The 15,573-nt window shown below is 46.4% G+C and overlaps 1 protein-coding gene across 3 annotated transcripts in view; it reads right to left on the minus strand.

Moving 5' to 3' along the window:
• rps6ka2 (ribosomal protein S6 kinase, polypeptide 2) overlaps positions 1 to 15,573 on the minus strand; it is a 654,298-nt gene that overhangs the window by 174,524 nt on the left and 464,201 nt on the right. The window lies entirely within an intron of this gene.

The following is a 15,573-nucleotide window of genomic DNA, read 5'->3' on the forward strand; positions in this document are numbered from 1 at the left end:
GCAACGAGACCTGGGTGTCATGGTACATCAGTCATTGAAGGTTGGCATGCAGGTGCAGCAGGCGGTTAAGAAAGCAAATGGCATGTTGACCTTCATAGCGAGGGGATTTGAGTACAGGGGCAGGAAGGTGTTACTACAGTTGTACAAGGCCTTGGTGAGGCCACACCTGGAGTATTGTGTACAGTTTTGGTCTCCAAACTTGAGGAAGAACGTTCTTGCTATTGAGGGAGTGCAGGAAGGTTCACTAGACTGATTCCCAGGATGGCAGGACTGACATATCAAGAAAGACTGGATCAACTTGGCTTGTATTCACTGGAGTTCAGAAGAACGAGAGGGGATCTCATAGAAACGTTTAAAATTCTGACGGGTTTAGACAGGTTAGATGCAGGAAGAATGTTCCCAATGTTGGGGAAGTCCAGAACCAGGGGTCACAGTCTAAGGATAAGGGGTAAGCCATTTAGGACCGAGATGAGGAGAAACTTCTTCACCCAGAGAGTGGTGAACCTGTGGAATTCTCTACCACAGAAAGTTGTTGAGGCCAATTCACTAAATATATTCAAAAAGGAGTTAGATGTAGTCCTTACAACTAGGGGGGTCAAGGGGTACGGCGAGAAAGCAGGAATGGTGTACTGAAGTTGCATGTTCAGCCATGAACTCATTGAATGGCGGTGCAGGCTCGAAGGGGTGAATGGCCTACTCCTGTACCTATTTTCGCTGTTTCTATGTTTCTATGTATGTGTGTGTGTGGCCATCCTCCCTGGAGCATAACATTGGTCCTGGAGTCGCAGGGTACATTATCGGCTAGCCCGCTGGACCTGGATGCTTCCCACAGGAGGTTATCCTTGGCTTTTTCGGTGTGCATGTAGAACCCGGCATCATCTCTCATTTCATCATTAGCATTCATGATGCATTGGCTCCAACCGCAATCAGCCGACTCGACATTGTTATTTGTCTTTACACTTTCGCATTTGTCAATTACATCACTTTCATGTGTAGTATCAGCATCTCTGTGCGAGGTTACATTTGGATACCGCATTTGTTAGTTACATTTATTTCATTAGCATTATCAGCATCACTGTTCAACAGTACATTTATATACTTGCATTTGTTGATTGCATCTTTTACATTAGTATCACCGGCATCACTGTTCAACGGTACATTTGTATACTTGCATTCGTTAATTACACCTTTATCATTGGTGTCACCGGCATCGCTGTACCACGAGTGGAACTGACCCTTTAATTGTTTTGGGTTGTCGGTCTCCTTTAAGAGGGTCTTGCAATCTTTACCACAATCCGGTTCGCTGCTCGGCATCACGTGTTGCTCCCTCAACGCTGCCCCTCGTGGTCTGGTTCTGGCCATCTTGATTTCAGGTGCTTCACCTCGCGCCATCTTCTTTCTCTCCACAAGGTAGGCTGCGGTGATCCTTTTCTCCCCAGGTTCTGTCATGGAAGCCGGGAATCTATCTTCTGCGCCAATCTTCTTCCCTCGGAGTCCTGCCACTGGAGCCCGAAAGGTGAGGTCTGGTCGTTCAGGTTGGATCATCTCACTGTTGAGTTGTGCAGTTTGTGTCGTCGTCGTGCAGTCGAGTTGGATGGCAGGATTTCCAGGTGCTGTGATGGATCCAGGTTTGGGACCATGTAGGACGTCGATCGCTGGGGCCTGGAGGCTTTCCCAGCTCCAACAGATTTGGATTTGCTTCGTCCATCTTCTTCCCAGCAGCGTTGGACCATCACCGGCAACGATCCACAAAGGTAGCTTGTGCATCGCACCGCCATGGGACACCTGGACATTCACGCTGCCAACGACTGGGATGGTGTCTTTTGTGTAAGTGAGCAGCTTCGCCTGGATTGGGAGCATTTTGGATCATTTGGCGGGATTGTCCCAGTATTTCTCGAAGGCCGTCAGATTCATCAGCATTTGGCTCGCCCCTGTGTCGATCTCCATCGAGACTGGAACACCGTTGATTTCTACTTCCATTTTCCACGGGGAACTCTCGGTGGAGCAGGTATACTCTGTACACCTCTTCCAGGGGCTGAGCCGCTTCATAGTCTCTCTCTTCGTCTTCATCAGTGCTGCAGCCCGGGTGATCGGCCAACTCTTCAGCGACTCAGTGAGTAAAATTTCTTCTACACATTCGCTGGAGATTATCTTTGGTGTTACAGCCTTTGCAAGAATAGTCTTTGTATCGGCACTGGTAGGCCCTGTGATTTCCTCCACAGCGCCAGCACGGGGCTAGCCGATTGGCCCCATGTGGCGAACTCCGGGTTGCGGGACTCGAGGCAACAACCTTGCCTCTGAAAAGCGCCATTCGGTTCACTGTACTCATCAGGTTAGAGACCTGGGGGTGAGTCATCATCCTCTTGGAATCGCAGGCTGAAATCATGAATGCCTGGCTCACTTTAATTGCCTTCTGCAGGGTGACCGTAGTGTCCGCAGAGAGCAACTTAGGGAGGAGGTCCTCGTGGCCGATTCCAATAAAAAGATGGCCCTTTGTGCTTCAGTGAGGTGGTCGCCAAAATCACACGGCGCAGCCAATCTTCTCAGGTCTGCAACATATTTTGCAATTTCTTGGCCTTCGGGCAGCCGGTGGGTGTAGAACCGGTGTCTGTCTGTGAGGATGCTCTCTTTAGGTTTGAGCAGTTCTTGTATTATTGTTACGAGCTCCGCGTAAGTATTGGTTGTCGTCTTCACTGGGGCTAGCAGGTCCCTGACGAGGCCGTGGACATTGGGCCCACAACTGCTGAGCAGGATAGCTCTGCGCTTATCAGCCAGCGAGGTCGGTGAGTCCCCAGCCAGGTCATTTGCAATGAAAAAGTGTTAGAGCCTTTCCACAAAGGCCTCCCAATCTTCCCCATCAGCGAATTGTTGAAAGTTGCTTAGGTTAGACATGTTGCGTGTGGAAAGTCATAATCTTGTCAGAAGTTGTAGTATATGCAAGCACTCTAATAATGACTCCATGAAGTAAAGATATTGTACTTGAACTGTAGTGACCTTCGTCTGTTTATTACAGCTCGTTGAGTGAGGACACAATGAGGTGAGCTCACTTTTATACTTGGTTACCTGCAATGTGCAGGTGACCTTTAGGTCTCCACCAGTAGTACCCTCTGGTGGTACAGGTATGGTGTATACAGTGTGAAGATACATTCAGTGATCTAGTGTTACAGTTTATACATTATACATACACAACATATGATAGATGATTTCTAAAATTGTCCTAGAAATAATGATGGCCTAATAAAAATCATTGCAATGCACAATGTGTTGATGGTCATGAAATGTGATGTCTGCGATGATTGTGAGAGCGGTGGTGCTTTTGTCGTGCATATGCTGTGTGTAGCGCTGGACTCACCTTGTCACCCTAGCACCCTCTTCTCCTCTAATAACCTCATTTGTGCTTTGCAGCTCAGCCAGCAACGCGGCCCAAGGCCAGAAAGTGGAGGCGCGGGGCTCGGTTCTCCGGACGATCCAACATCTGGTGCTGAGGAGCTCAGATTCTCGCCCGTCAATCTGCTGGATCTGTTCTCCACGATGAAAGTGCGGACTTCGAGGAACCTGCATCACCACGCTCCAGAAGCCATTCCACCCCAAGGCCATTTGGTGGTCCTCCGGTCATTTCCGCGCCTTGACTCTGGAGGTAGCAGCCCCAAGCACCTCGCCACGGGGCACCCCATTTGTTCCCAGGATGGCGCCAATCCCGCAGCGGTCTCGTGGACGTGGCAGGTCTGTTCCACGAGTGCCACATAACAGCGGATAAATGGTACAGTTGTCCAGGAGGACTGTAGACATTGGTGACCAGCTCATTGAAGCATTGGGGGCATATCCCGACAGCTGGCCACCATGACCGAGCACAGTCCGCGGATTTCGGAGGCCCTGGAAGCAATAGCCAGGAACACTGCTGGCACAGCTCCTCACATAAGAGTCTTGCAGCTATGTAGCCACCACGGGCTCTTTCCTGTGTTCTGGAGGGGGTCGTGGGCATGGTTGCACAGCCAGCCTGATTGTCTGGCCCTAGGTCAGCATTCAGCCCCTTGACGTCCTCTTCCTCTCTGTCATGAGGTGGAGCCTCAGTGCCTTCTGGCAATTCTTGGCCCTCCTGATAGCCAGGTTGTGCAGCATCGAGCATATGACCACGAATTTAGCTACTTGCTCAGAGTTGTATTGTAGCTCCCCTCCTGAGTGGTCAAGACATCTGAAGCGCTGCTTAAGCACAGGTATTGTTTGGTGGCACCATTACATTGAAAGTATAATAGCGATTGATCAAAAGCAATGATTTCCTCACTAAAATATACCTGGAGTAAACCCCCAATAGTCCAGAGTCTGAAAATATGTCTGTTGAGATGTTCACTTCACCAGAGAACAACTCCAGAGTCAATGCAAACTCCCCCGAAGTTGAGGCAACCTTTTGAATGAAGCGACCTGCGATTTGAAAAATGCCAGCCACACCGTTGGCATTCGTTCAGAATAGTTCCACTTTTTCTGAGCTTTTTTGGGGCGAGCGATATTGTGGGCGATGTGTGTGCGAGGTGGTGAAAGTGACGGTGGGCGATCTCCTGGGCGTTAGTTTCGCCAATTGTGGTCTTTACGACAAAAATAATAGGTGGGCGGTATTATTGAATTTCGGCGTTAATTCCGTGCAGAAAGTAATGCTGGGCTATATTATGGGCATTGATTTCGCCTATTCTGATGATTCCGCCCAAAACAAGTGGGCAGGTGGTAATATTTTTTACCAGCGTTAAACACATGGGGAAAGTAACGCTCGCCAATAAGTTTCCTAAAAATGCCCGTCAGTTTCCATTTTGTGCCAAAATGGGCGATATATTGGCATTATACATCATTCCAGCGGTAAAATGGGCGTTAAGTGGGCGTTAAGCATGCAAAAGACGTGGAGGTTCTAGCCCATAGATTAATCAAGGACAGTCAGCATGGATTTGTTCAGGAAAGGTCATGTCTGACTAATTTGATTGAAACTTTCGAGGAGGTAACCAGGACGGTCGATGAGGGTAGTGTGTAGTGTATATGGATTTTAGCAAAGCTTTTGATAAGGTCCCACGTGGCAGACTGGTCCCGAAAGTAAAAGCCCATGGGATCCAGGGCAAAGTGGCAAGTTGGATTCAAAATCGGCTCGGGGGCAGGAAGCAAAGAGTAATGGTATGTGGGTGGAAGGCTTAGTGATGGGTTCCTTGCTTTTTGTGGTATATATCAATGACTTGGACTTAAATTTTGGGAGTATGATTAAGAAGTTTGCAGATGACACTAAAATAGGCTGTGTGGTTGATCATGAAGAAGAAAGCTGCGGACTGCAGGAAGATATCAATGAACTGGTCAGGTGGGCAGAACAGTGGCAAATGGAATTCAAACCTGATAAGTGTGAGGTAATGCATTTGGGGAGGGTTAACAAGGCAAGGGAATACACATTAAATGGTATGACACTGAAAAGTGTAGAGGAACAAAGGGACCTTGGAGTGCAGGTCCACAGATCCCTGAAGGTAGCAGGCCAGGTAGATAAGGTGGTTAAGAAGGCATACGGAATACTTGTCTTTATTAGTCGAAGCATGGAATACAAGAGCAAGGAGGTTGTGCTTGAACTGTATAAAACACTGGTTAGGTTGCAGCTGGAGTACTGTGTGCAGTTCTGGTCACCACATTACAGGAAAGATGTGATGGCACTGGAAAGGGTGCAGAGGAGATTTACAAGAATGTTGCCTGGACTGGAAAATTTTGGCCATGAGGAAAGATTGGAGATGCTGGGTCTGTTTTCTTTCGAACAGAGGAAGCTAAGGGGAGACCTGATTGAGGTGTATAAAATTATGAGGGGCCTGGATAGAGTGGATAGGAAGGACATATTTCCCTTGGCAGAGGGGGTCAACAACCAGGAAGTATAGATTTAAAGTAATTGGGGGGAGGTTTAGAGAAGATATGAGGGGAAATTTCTTCACCCAGAGGGTGGTGGGGGTCTGGAACTCAATGCCTGAAAGGGTGGTAGAGGCAGGAATCCTCACCACATTTAAAAGATACTTGGATGTGCACTTAAAGTGCCGTAACCTTCAGGGCTACGGACCAAGAGCTGGAAAGTGGGATTAGGCTGGATAGCTCTTGGTCAGCTGGCACGGACATGATGGGCCTAAATGGCCTCCTTCCGTGCTGTAAATTTCTATGATTCTATGAAACTGAAAACAAAGACATACAATGTTGCAAAGTTTAGTGGTCGGCCAGAGAATTGGGAAAGTTTTAGAAACCAGCAAAGGATGCCTAAAAAAATAATAAGAGAAAAGATAGATTATGAGAGTAAACTAGCAAGAAATATAAAATTAGACAGTAAGAGCTACTTCAGGTATATAAAAAGGAATGCAGTAGCTAAAGTAAACATTGGTCCTTTTGAGGATGAGACTGGGGAATTAATAATGGGAAACAGGAAAATGGCAGAGACTTTGAACAAATATTTTGTATTGGTCTTCATGGTAGAAGTCACTAAAAGTATTCCAACAATAATAGATAATCAAGGGGCTATAGAGAGGGGGGATCTTAAAGCAATCAATATCACTAGAGAAAAAGCACTGGGCAAACTAATGGGACTAAAGGTGGGCGAGTCCCCTGGACCGGGTGATCTGCATCCTCGGGTCTTAAAAGAAGTGGCTGAAGAGATAGTGGATGCATTGGTTGTAATCTACCAAAATTCCCTGGATTCTGGAGAGGTCTCAGCGGATTGGAAAACTGCAAAAGTAATGCCCATATTCAAGAAAGGAGGGAGATAGAAAGCAGGAAACAATAGACTAGTTAGCCTAACATCTGTCATTGTGAAAATGCTGAAGTCCATTATTAAGGAAGTAGCAGCATGACATTTAGAAAATCATAATACAGTCAAGCAGAGTCAGCGTGGTTTTATGAAAGGAAAATTATATTTGACAAATTTGTTAGAGTTCTTTCAGGATGTAATGAACACGGTATATAAAGGGGAACCAGTAGATGTCGTGTATTTGGATTTCAAGAAGGCATTCGACAACGTGCCACATAAAAGGTTACTGCACAAGATAAGAGCTCACGGGGTTGGGGGCAATATTTTAGCATGGATAGAGGATTGGCTAACTACCGGGAAATAGAAAGTCGGGATAAATGAGTCATTTTCAGGTTGGCAAACTGTACCCACAGGGATCAGTGCTGGGGCCTCAACTATTTACAATCTATATTAATTATTTGGATGAAGAGACAGAATGTAAGGTAGCCAAATTTGCTAATGATACAAAAATAGGTGGGAAAGCTAGTTATGAAGAGGACACAAAGAATCTGCAAAGGGATATAGAAAGGTTGTGAGTGACAAAAATTTGGCAGACTGAGTTTAATGTGGGAACATGTGAGGCTATCCACTTTGGTACGAAGAATAAAAAAGCAAATTATTATTTAAGTGGAGAGAGACTACAAAATGCTGCGGTACACAGGGATTTGGGGGTCCTTGTACATGAAACACAAAAAGTAAGCATGCAGGTACAGCAATTCATTAAGAAGGCAAATGGAATGTTGGCCTTTATTGCAAGGGGGTGGAGTATAAAAGTAGAGAATTGGGTATTGGTGAGATCACACTTGGAGTACTGCGTACAGTTTTTATCTCCTTATTTAAGGAGGGATATACTTGTATTGGAGGCTGTCCAAAGAAAGTTCACCAGGTTGATTCTTAAGATGGAGGAGATTGACTTATGAAGAAAGGGTGAGCAGGTTGGGCCTATACTCATTGGAGTTTAGAAGAATGAGAGGGGATCTTATTGAAACATATAAGATTCTGAGGGGCACTGACAGAGTAGATGCAGAGAAGATATTCCTCTCGTGGGGGAATCTAGAACTAGGGGTATAGTTTCAAAATAAGGGGTCACCCATTTAAAACAGAGATGAGGAGGAATTTCTTTTCTCAGAGGGTTGTAAATCTTTGAAATTCTCCACCCCAGAGAACTATGGAGGTTGGGTCATTGAATATATTTAAGGTGGAGAGTGACAGATTTTTGAATGACACGGGTGTCATGGGTTATGGGGAGTGTGCAGGGAAGTGGAGTTGAGGCCAAGATCAGATCAGCCATGATCTTATTGAATGGCGGAGCAGGTTCGAGGGGCCAAATGGCCTACTCCTGCTTTTATATTCTTATGTTCGTATGTTCTTATATTCCAAAAATGCATGTTAAAGATGCTCCCTCTACTCAAATCTAAACTATCAAAGCCAAAATTTCAGGAATCCAGATTTTTTGAACCAATTTCCACCTCTGTGGTTTTCCACATGCATTTTCCTACTCCATTATATGCCAACAGCCTGAGTTGGGCATGTGCCAAAATGGTTCTACAATAAATTGCTAAATTAACAGCTATTAACCAGCCTATGCCCAGCTGAATGCTGACAATCATATATCTAGCTTGCCAAGAATATTTAATATTTGATCAGTATTTCCATAATCTGCTGTGAAAAAAGAAAAATATGATTAGTTTGACAATAGTTATATCTTGGCCCATTTAATCATTCATGTTGAAATTGAATCAAGTTAATAGACTTTATCGTACAAAAGAAGATATTTGACAAGCTGTTCGTATGTAAATGGTAACAGATATGTGCTAGATTGGCAATAGAGATATTACACTACATGAGGTCAACGAGCAGCATCTGCGATTTCGCTGAGTGAGCATGGTGCACTGCTCCAAGAGACGAGGGGAGAATTTGGCATTAAGCAATATTTTCTGTTTTGCTGCACTTCTGTAATCATTATTGTTTCCATGCCCAATGTTCATTTTTTTACTCTCTTCCTTCATAAGGAAGTTTTTTTGTTCATTAAAGCACTTCATAATCAATCTTCCCAAATTAAAAACTTTTGGGTAAACAAAGGTTACAGACTGCAGTGAAAAAGTACTCTTGTCTGGTATGTGACTTCCACTAAATTTCATCCTTTAACTTCATCCTTTTTATCTGTCCACTTTACGAGTGCTACTGAAGTACATTTCAGTTCCAACAGATAAATGCTGATTTCTGACAACATTCAGTACTCTAGGAGATGACAAATGGCCCACATGCATGCTAAGGAAGTGGCACACTGTATGCCACACGAAGCTTTAAAACGTCACAGTAATCACAAACGTTAACATGCTGACATCACTGCCCATGAGCTTCATATATGTGTTTTTAAAGGAAATAAAGCTTGTATTTTGAAGACGACACTTACACCTAGGTGTGCACACATGGTCATTATGCATTATGAACAGTTCCTCCAAGGAGCTCGAAGGCATCCATATTCTACAGAAATTATCACGAGGATGTGCTAAACACAACAGGAACCAAGTCTACAAGAGACTGGAGGCACTATTTAACGCACTGTAGACATGCACAGTCCTTTTGCAAATTTCTGGCACGCAGACTTTTCTTGCAGGTGTAGGCAGCGACTGAGACACACACCAAGCCGATGCTTAGACCTCCATCTCTGCTGTAAGAGTGTTCTGTGGTGGGGTCAACAGGCACGAATCTTGAGATTAGCCCTGGTTTCCTAAGTATCAACCCAAGAGTGCTTCTTCTGCTTCAAATAATGTGAACACGTTGGATTGCTGCACCACAAAGGCATCATAATTGATTCCTGTATGAAGGCCATTCATGTGAATAATGATGTTTCTGTTGTTGCATACCACCCAAACAGTGATTGAATGCAAAGCTTTTCTGTTTACACTGGTCGCGGAGTTGATATGAAGAGCCTTGATTCTGACAAGGGTGCTGTTATATATGTGGACCTGCATTTACTCTGTACAGCCACCAGAGGGCTCATCCCCTGGAGTCCAAAGGGATCCCATAATCCCTTGGGAGCACAGGTATTTAAGGAGGCTTCACAGGTTGAAGAGGCACTCTGGAGACCAGGAGTAAAAGACTAAGGTCACACTTTACTTTGAGCTCATAGAGTTCAGTCTGGCTCTTTCTTCATACACAACAACTGGCGATGAGATACAGATAGTGAACCGAAAGATGCAGAGAACATTGGGCATCCTGGAGAAATTTTCAGAGGGAGATTATTGGGAAACTTTTGTGGAACGACTCGACCAATACTTCGTGGCCAAAGAGCTAGATGGGGAAGAGAGCGCTGCCAAACGAAGGGTGATCCTCTGCACCAACGTATGGCCTCATGAAGAATCTGCTCACTCCAGCGAAACCCACGGAGAAATCGTACGACGATTTATGCATACTGGTCCAAGAGCATTTGAACCCGAAGGAAAATGTTCTGATGGCAAGGTACCGGTTCTACACCTACAAAAGGTCTGAAGGCCAGGAAGTGGTGAGTTATGTCGCTGAGCTAAGACGACTTGGGGGACATTGCGAAATTGAAGGACATTTGGAGCAGATGCTCAGAGACTTTTTCATACTTGGCATTGGTCACAAACCCATACTTCGCAAACTTTTGACTGTAGAGACTCCAACCTTGAGTAAGGCCATAGCAATAGCCCGGGCGTTCATTGCCACCAGTGACAATATGAAGCAAAACTCTCAGCACACAAGTGCTGCTACAAGTACTGTGAACAAAGTGATGTTGCTTTCGAATCGTAACGTATAGGGCAGATCATACATACCTGCAGCTGCACGTCCGCAGATGACTCAGAGTCCACCATCAAGGGTGATGAATGCAAGGCCATTAACACCTTGTTAGCATTGCGGGGGTGATCATCGTTTCCATTCATGCTGATTCAAAGTGTACATTTGTAAAGGCTGTGGAACATTGGGACGCCTCCAACGAGTGTGCAGGCGAGTTGCTAAACCCGTTAAATCTGCAAACCACCATGTTGCAGAGGAGGACAAATCCACGGAGGATCACGACAAACCAGAGCCTCAGATAGAGGCAGAGGCACATGGGGTGCACACATTCACCACGAATTGTCCCCCGATAATGCTGAATGTTGATGTTAAATGGATTCCCGGTGTCAATGGAGCTGGACACGGGTGTGAGCCAGTCCATCATGGGCAAAAGACTTTCGAAAGGTTGTGGTGCAACAAGGCCTCAAGGCCAGGCTTAACTCCAGTTCGCACGAAACTAGGAACTTACACAAAAGAACTGATTCCTGTAATCGGCAGGAGCTGGCTGGGAAAGATACGCTGGAACTGGGATGACATCTGAGCACTATCGCCCGCTGACGACACTTCATGTGCCCAGGTATTAAACAAATTTCCTTCACTGTTCGAACCAGGCATCGGGAAATTCCAAGGAGCAAAAGTGCAGAGCCATCTATTTCCGGGGCCAAGACCCATCCATCACAAGGTGAGAGCAGTACCATACATGAGAGAAAGGGAAGAGATCAAGCTAGACCGGCTGCAAAGAGAGGGCATCATTTCACCAATCGAGTTCAACGAGTGGGCCAGTCCTATCGTTCCAGTCCTCAAGGGAGATGGCACCATCAGAATCTGTGGCGATTACAAAGTAACTATCAATCTGTTTCTCCCTGCAGGACCAATACCCACTACCAAAGGCCGACGACCACTTTGCAACGCTGGCGGGAGGAAAGACGTTCACGCAGCTGCATCTGACTTCAGCCTACATGACGCAGGAACTGGAGGAATCATCGAAGGCCCTCACCTGCATCAACACGCACAAGGGTCTTTTTGTTTATAACAGATGCCCATTTGGAATCCGATCAGTGGCGGCGATATTCCAGAGAAACATGGAAAGTTTACTAAAGTGGTCTTCCAGGACGACATCTTGGTCACAGGTTGGAACACAGTCGAGCACCTGTAGAACCTGGAGGAGGTTCTTAGTCGACTCAACCGCGTGTGGCTCAGGTTAAAACGCTCGAAGTGCGTTTTCCTGGCACCTGAAGTGGAGTTCTTGGGAAGGAGGATTACAGCGGATGGCACCAGGCCCACAAACGCAAAGACGGAGGCAATCGAGAACGCACCGAGGCCACAGAATGTGATGCACTGCGGTCATTTCTGGGACACCTGAACCACTTTGGTGACTTCTTACCGGGTCTCAGCACACTGCTAGAACATGTCTTACGACAAAAAGGGGGTGAATGGGTTTGGGGCAAAAGCCAAGAAAATGCCTTTGTAAAAGCGAGAAAATTGTTATGCTCAAACAAATTGCTTGTGTTGTATGATCCATGTAAGCGTTTGGTACTAGCATGTGATACGTCGTCACATGGCGTCGGGTGTGTATTGCAACAAGCCAATGATTTCGGGAAACCGCAACCAGTTGCTTATGCATCCAGGAGTCTGTCTAAGGTTGAGAGCCTACAACATGATTGAGAAAGAAGCGTTAGCGTCTGTCTTTGGGGTAAAGAAAATGCATCAATACTCTTTTGGGCTAAAATTTGAATTGGAAACTGACCATAAGCCACTTGTATCCCTGTTTTCCAAGAATAAAGGGACAAACACCAACGCATCGGCCTGCATCCAGAGATGGGCGCTCACAATGTCCACATGCAACTATGCCATCTGCCACAGGCCTGGCACAAAAAATTGCGCCGATGCTCTCAGTAGGCTGCCATTGCCCACCACGGGGGTGGAAATGGCGCAGCCCGCAGATCTATCCATGGTGAGCAATTTGAGAGTGAGAAATCACCCGTCACTGCCCGGCAGATCAAAACCTGGACAAGCCAGGACCCCTTATTATCTCTAGTCAAAAGCTGTGTGCTTCACGGGAGCTGGTCCAGTGTCCCAGTGGAAATGCAGGAAGAGATAAAGCCATTCCAGCGGGGCAAAGATGAAATGTCTATTCAGGCAGACTGCCTTCTGTGGGGCAATCGAGTAGTGGTCCCCAAGAAGGGCAGAGGCACCTTCATCATAGACAACCCATCATCCACAGCAGCCCTGCAGGCCCCAACACACCAGGCAGCCCAGCAAGGCCAGCTGCATAGCAGCCCAGCGAGGGCTCAACAAATGATTGAATAATACCAGCTTTCACACCGAGACTATCAACCAGGGCAAGAAGGGCCCCAGATCGACTCATATTGTAAATAGTTACACTGCTGAATAATTATATTGTTCAGTTTCCACTTCAAATTCAATAAAGTATGAGACAGAACAATTTTACAAGAAATTAATTTTATTTCAACTAAATGCAATTTATTTTTCTGCTGTAATTCAATCCGGTTAAAGGAAGCTGCAGAATAATGTTGGGTTTAATCGCACTTTCTACAACATTTTTGATGGCAAGAATGTTATAATCAAGGTTACGGTGAAAGGCTCAAACTTATCCTGATAAAAATGGATAGGCACCATCTGGTGTGAAACAAGCATGTTGTTAACGATAAATGTAAATGCTTAACAAATAGCAGTCGGTACAACTGGGCATTGAGAAAGGCAACCTCACACCATACTGAAATCATCTTGACATAACTGATGTTAAATTGTGATTTCAACATCATGTTAATGTGCTCATGAGAAATGCCTCTGTCCAGTCTATTAATAAAGGTTAAGTAGACTAATAGCTTTGTTGAAGTGACAGGGAAATGTTATGTGAATGCATTAATGTGTTTGTATACTAACATCACACAGTACGATTTCACCTCAAACTGGCAAACAGCATGGACCAGAATTCAGCTCTGTAGCGCCCGATTGTTCTGCACTACTGCTACCGTTTTTAGCCAAAAATGGCACCTGCACTGAGTACATACAATTCTGGTCCGTGCCTTCCAAACGGCACCTTGATGAGGGCTGTAGAGTGGGCGTTAGGAGGTATGGGCGTCAGAAATATGTTGAGTGGGCAAATCGTGACTTCAATCAGCGTGCAACACTGATTTGATGCCATGCTGCCATTTTCATCCTCAATGCTGGAGCTAATGCCCTCTCTTAACCTTGCACAGCTGAACATGCATTCAGCAGCAGCAAGGAGCACCCCCACCAGCGATATTTAAAGGGATCAGCAAACACATGAAGATCAGTTGCTGATTCATTTCTACTGGCTCTGAGTCGGTTTGTGGAAGCGTTTGCAGCTTTCTAGAGTTGTTCAAAGTTGGCGAGGTGACAGGGAGTGGTGCTACAGTGGAGAAGGCCTTGGTCCTAACCTCAAGGGTTCTGGTCTGACCACTTGCTCTAAGTCATGGGTGCTCTTGTGTTCATCCCCCTTGGGCTGCAGGCAAATGGAGCAGAGGCAGCGAATAAGAGGACAAGCTACTTGCAGAGGGAGGAGGAGGGGAAGAAGGGCTCTCACCAGCATGTCTTACTCAGGCTCTTCCGAGAGCAATTCTCTTGCCCCAGCCTGAGCCAGGAGCAGTGTGTGTGGATTCTGCACTTTATGAAGGAGGTGCTCACCTCTTGCAATAGACCTGCAGCCTCACACCAGGGAAAAGACAGCACTGCTGGTGGCTGTAAGGGGACCGTGGCCCTAAATTTCCTCACATCAGGATCCGTCCAGGCTGGAAGAGATGATCTCTGTAACACTTCCCAGTTTGTCATCCACTACTGCATAAGAGAGGTGGCAGACACTCTTTATGCCAGAAAAGGGGAGTTCATTGTCTTCTCCCTGACCAGGAGGAAGCAGGACAAGCTAGCACTTGGCCTTGCCAGGATAGCAGGCTTCTCCATGGTGCAGGGCCCCATTGACTGCATGCACGTGGCTTTGCAGGCACCACAACTAATGGTGAGATGTACTTTAATCGCAAAGGTTACCACTCATTGAAGGTCGTACACCAACTGCACAATGGTCAGCACATCATGGTGGTTAATGCCTGGTATCCTGGCAGCAGTCATGACGCTTTTATTCTGTGCCAGTCCGCTGTCCCCTCAGTCTTTGAGCCACCACAACATACCAGAGGGTGACTACTGGGCAACAAGGCCTATCTGCTGACACCTGCCTCATGACTCTGCTGCACAACCCATGCACACATGGGCAACATGCATATAACGAAAGCCATGCTGCCAAGCAGAATCTGATAGAGCAGCCCATTGACATCCTTAAACAACACTTCCACTGCCTGGACCTCTGGAGGAAACCAGCAGTATGCAGCAGAATGCAGTTTAAGATTCGCCATAGTCCGCTGCATGCTCCACAACCTCACCATTATGAGGGCACAGCCCTTGCTACCAGGCATACAGTGACCAGATGAGGAGCAGGAGAAGGAGAAGGCAACCAAAACAGCCCAGTTCTGCCTGGGCTGTCGGTGATTGACTCATCCGACCGGTACCAGTGACCACAACCCAAATTCTCCATCGAACAATCGTTCCTCACCTCACCTTCCCTCTGTTACTGACCATCACAACTTTCTCTTGGCCACATTGCTGAAATAAACGCCACCACAAAAGAAACATTCTAAGTCAACATTATCCATCAATCGATCCAATATTACATAACAAAGTCAACTAATCACTCGTGCATTCCCTTGAGGCCTGTCTTCTGTGTACCTCTGCCTTCCGTGTGCTCCCAGACAGTGCTGCTGCAACATGGCTGGTGGAAGGCTGTTGACCTTCAGTGGGGGACACTGCAGATGGCCTTGCAGGATGATGTCGAACAGCTCTGGGCCTAGAAGGCCCAGCCATGGACCTCGGCATGGGCAGTAGCAGTCTGGGCTGACTGGCTGACAGGCAGCAGCAAGGGCCCTGGCGGGGTGGCAGTGGTGGGAGAGCGAATGCTGTCATCC

Source organism: Pristiophorus japonicus, chromosome 9, assembly GCF_044704955.1.
Source record: "Pristiophorus japonicus isolate sPriJap1 chromosome 9, sPriJap1.hap1, whole genome shotgun sequence".
NCBI classification, from domain to species: domain Eukaryota; kingdom Metazoa; phylum Chordata; class Chondrichthyes; family Pristiophoridae; genus Pristiophorus; species Pristiophorus japonicus.